This window comes from Bubalus bubalis, chromosome 17 (genome assembly GCF_019923935.1).
Source record: "Bubalus bubalis isolate 160015118507 breed Murrah chromosome 17, NDDB_SH_1, whole genome shotgun sequence".
Classification (NCBI taxonomy): domain Eukaryota; kingdom Metazoa; phylum Chordata; class Mammalia; order Artiodactyla; family Bovidae; genus Bubalus; species Bubalus bubalis.
The window spans coordinates 17,874,620-17,879,270 of record NC_059173.1 but is presented as its reverse complement, the minus strand read 5'-3'; the positions used below and the strand labels follow the sequence as shown (position 1 = coordinate 17,879,270).

The 4,651-nt window shown below is 45.5% G+C and overlaps 1 long non-coding RNA gene across 1 annotated transcript; it reads left to right on the top strand.

Moving 5' to 3' along the window:
• Positions 1-761: 761 nt before the first annotated feature.
• Positions 762-2,103, top strand: LOC112579845. Its single transcript, XR_003104135.2, has 2 exons — positions 762-1,396; positions 1,946-2,103. It is a non-coding gene; the product is annotated as an uncharacterized LOC112579845 (long non-coding RNA).
• The last annotated feature ends 2,548 nt before the right edge of the window (positions 2,104-4,651 follow it).

The window sequence follows — 4,651 nt, the reverse complement described above, 5'->3', positions numbered from 1 at the left end:
CTGCAGGTGATATAAGGTATGTGGTACTCTAAACCTTTGAGAATTTCTGAATTCCTAAATACACCTGGCCCTAAGGGGGTTGGATAAAGTGAGTTATGAAGTTTGATGATTATCATGACCATCTTCATTTTATAGATAAGGAAAATGAAACTCAGTTCCAGTGGCTTGCCCAGATTTACATAGTGAATGTGACCTGGGTTTAAATTCTGAGTGTCTAATATCAAAGCCAAGGCCATCACCCAACATAATGCTTAAGTCCATCCCATCCTTAGACACGATTTTTCCTGTCTCCATGCACCATCTATTATTATTTACTTAATATTTTTCTCTAGCCTGGCTCACTTTTTACTTAAATACATGTTTGGGAGAATGGCATTGAAACATGTAAAATATCATGTATGAAACGAGTTGCCAGTCCAGGTTCGATGCACGATATTGGATGCTTGGGGCTGGTGCACTGGGACGACCCAGAGGGGTGGTATGGGGAGGGAGGAGGGAGGAGGGTTCAGGATGGGGAACACATGTATACCTGTGGCGGATTCATTTTGATATTTGGCAAAACTAATATGATTATGTAAAGTTTAAAAATAAAATTAAATTAAAAAAATGCATGTTTTTGTAAAAGGAATCTTTCTATCACTACTCTAAAGGAAAACTAGCATCTATTGCCATAAATAGAAAATAACTACGTATAAGTAAATACATTTAGGGTAAAGTAATGAATTAAATTCTTGCCTGCCAGAGGAACTGAGCCTGAGAGATTTTTTTCAGGGACAGAAGCATTATAGACATGATAACAACTAAGTGGAGCTTGTCTTTGGAGCAGTCAGAAAGCTTGAGGGACAAGCTTCTTTGTGGGCTTCCTGCCCACGGAATTTGAAGTTTGTAGAATGTTCCACGTATGCTCTAGAGACATCTGGAAGCTCATGTACCACATTGTGGAAGATACAGAGCTGTGCATACCTGGCAGCTGCCCTGCTTACAGCCCCCTGCTGGGTCCCTGCATGTGCTGTCTGCCTGCTCCCTATGGTTGACAGGCCCCACCCTCTGTGACCTAGGCTTGGCCAGTCAGCCTTTTCCCTTGACCTCATAAAGATATGCTTCCAGAACACTGGGGCCATGGTTTCAGACTTGTGGACAGAGTAAAAGGAGCAAAATCAAGCCAACATCCAGATAGAAGCAGATGGAAGGCCGCAAAAGAGAGTCTAGGCTGTGCTGAGGGCCTAGCCTGGGGTGTTTCCAACCAAACTCCTGCCCTTTTGGGATATGGGAGCCAACAAATCCATTCTTTTCATTAAGTTCATCCAATTGAAAAAGCCATGACTGGTTCACATTGACCGTATTGTCTGATCAACAAGCACCCGACTTGAGGATGCCACAGGGATTTACCAAGGAGGTGTGATGGTTGGTTTGATGTGTCAAATTATTGACTAGATGATAGTGCCAATTATTCAGACATTAATCTGGGTGATGTGAAGACAGTTTATAAGTGTGATTGAAGTCTATAATCAATTGACTTTAAGTCATCTATATAATCTGAGTGGGCCTGATTCAGTCAGTTTTAAAGGTCTTAAGGGCAAAACTGAGACTTCCTCAAAGACATGGAAAAATAGAACTAGTTTTTGGTGGATTTGACCATCCCAACCCCTTGTGGAAGAAGGGAGGAGGGGAGATTGTAGAGGAGATCAAGGTGGGGATAACTGGGTGGAGGAAAAGACAATATCTTGGAAAAGTGGGGTTCCTTCCTCTCCATTCTACCCTACCTTGGAGAAAGAAGGTTGTCACATGGAGTTCTAGAAAGGGATCCCTTTAGGCAGGGCCACTCTTGGATATTTAAGTTTTTGTTTTGCAGAAACACCAGCTTGCCAAACAGGTTGATATTCAAGACTATCAGAGCCTGTGGGCCTGGGAATTCTTCATTTTCCTGAACCTCCTTTCCTTGCAGGGCCACCATCAGGGTCTGAGGTCATAGCAAATGCACGTGGTGCTGAGTGGGTTCTCAAGGATTGTTGAAGACGACTGCTGATCATTTGATAAGTGCCAATCTCCATGCATCATGTTTGGTTTTTCCTTTATTTCTTGAAGACAAATTTTATTTGGCAAGAGCATATGTCAGTTTTCTTAAAGCAAGATGCCCCCTGAGGTCCCCTAAAATATGTGTTGAGGGCAAGGGAGAAGAAGCTACTTTGCTAGTGATTGCTCATTTTTGCAGCCAGTACCCATGCATATGGAGGTACTGGTGCTTTTGCAGTCCCTGCCCACCATCACACCATAGACAAAGACTCTGGCGATACAAGGAATGGGCTCTGAATGCAGGAGCCCTTGCCTGGGATCCCCATGGCTTAGACACAGCATGAACTGCTCCATCTCTGGGGTCTAGCAGTGGTTTGAGGAAACAAGGTTCAGATGCACTCTGTCCTCAGTACCCACAGACCCTTCTTCCACCTTCCCCCCATTGCTCTAGAGCATCTTTTCCCACTCCAAGGTCTGATTTCAGGGAGCTCACAGTCTAAGGTCCAGAAAGTCACAGCCAGGTGAGAGCACAAAGCCCCATGGTGTACAGGTTGGGTGACTGTGGGGGAAAATCAAGGTTGGTGAAACAAAGGGCTGGCTCAGGAAGGGGTGCAGGGACTAGCCTTCCAGTGAGGTAGCATGGGATGCACTTGCTGCTGCAGCAAATAGACCCCCGTGTACAGTGGCTCAGCATGAGAGACGTGTTTCACAGCCATGGCACAATCTTTGGCAGGTGTTCCTAGATGGTGGAGGCTGTCCTCCACGTGTGATCCAGGAAGCCAGGCTCCTCCCTACCTTGAGTCTTACATCCTCCTCTTAGGACCAGTTGGCCATGCATGTTTCTTCCCTGGCAAAGGCAACAGGGCAAGGTACATATCTTGAGAAGTGGGCTCAGAACTGGATGCCAACACTTCCAGCTCATCCTTTTGGCCAAAGCAGGTTATGTGGCCAGACCCAAGCTCTAGCATGAGGGGCATATGCCATGTCCACATTGAGGTGGACTCTGCTAAGTCACATGGCACTGTTCATGGATAGAGGGAAAGGTGGAGAGTTGGGATCAGTGACACCATCAGCCATAGGTAGATTATTATCCCTCCTGTTTTCAAGAGGAGGATGATAATGTCTGGAGAGGTTAAGCACCTGAATTTAAGCCACACAGCCAGGCAGCCACGAATTCAGGATTAAAACCCCAAGGCGGTTAACCCCCTGAGTCCTGTCTCCTGCCAACACCATGCCACATTAGAACTTAACTCTGCTACCGGTAGCATCATTGGGCAGCCATTTCCCAGTGACTGACTTTTAAATAAAATATAGAGTACACAATTTCCTGTGTCTAATCTGTCTTTTACATTCGTCTCTTGTCTGGGCCACCATCTGTCCCTCCACTCTGCGGTGACGCGTCAGCAGTAGGGTGAGGCCTTGCCAGCCAGGTTCTCTCCACCTTCATGCCACTTAGCAACCCCAGCAGATGCAAGTTTTCTGACACAGGATCCCATGATTAGCGGATGCTCTTTAATTAGCTTTATTTCCATTGTGTTTATTGCCTCCCTGAGATTATCTTAAACTTATAGCCCTCCAGAATACACAGGATGCATATGTGGCCATTTGCCTCCCTGGGGATCGGGAGGAATGGGACTGTCAGTGACTCTCATGGGGGTGGACTTGGCCTCTAAAGCCAGACTTCATCTTGTACAGAAGTTTCCAGACTAAAGAGAGGCTACAAGGTCAGAGCAGATAGGACAGCTCAGTAGGAGTAGGGAGTAGAGAAATTCAGAGCACGCTGCCCGGATTTTTAATCAACTCTCTGGTTCTTTAATCCTAGGCAAGTTACATCATCTCTGGCCTCAGTGTCCTTATCTGTGTTGTTGTTCATTGTTCGGTTGCCGTCATGTCCAACTCTTTGCAACCGCATGGACTGCAGCACTCCAGGGCTTCCCTGTCTTTAACTATCTCCTGGAGTTTGCTCAAACTCATGTCCATTGAGTCAATGATGCCATCCAACCATCTCTTCCTCTGTCTCACCCTTCTCTTCGTGACCTCAATCTTTCCCAGAATCAGGGTCTTTTCTAATGAGTCAGTTCTTCACATCAGGTGGCCGAAGTATTAGAACTTCTGCTTCAGCATCAGTCCTTCCAATGAACATTCGGGGTTGATTTCCTTTAGGATTGACTGGTTTGATCTCTTTGCAGTCCATGGGGCTCAAGAGTCTTCTCCAGCACCACAGCTTGGAAGCATCAATTCTTTGGTGCTCAGCCTTCTTTACAGTTCAACTCTCGCATCCATATATGACTACTGGAAAAACCATAGTTTTGACTACATGGACCTTTGTCGGCAAAGTGATGTCTCTGCTTTTTAACACATTGTCTAGGTTTGTCATAGCTTTTCTTACAAAAAGCAAGTGCCTTTTAATTTCATGGCTGCAGTCACCATTCGCAATGATTTTGGAGCCCAAGAAAATAAAGTCTGCCACTCTTTCCTTTCTTCCCCCATCTATTTGCCATGAAGTGATGGGACTGGATGCCATGATCTTAGTTTTTTGAATGTTGAGTTTTAAGCAAGCTTTTCACTCTCCTCTTTCACCTTCAGTTCAGTTCAGTACAGTTGCTCACTTGTGTATGACTCTTTGTGACCCCATGGA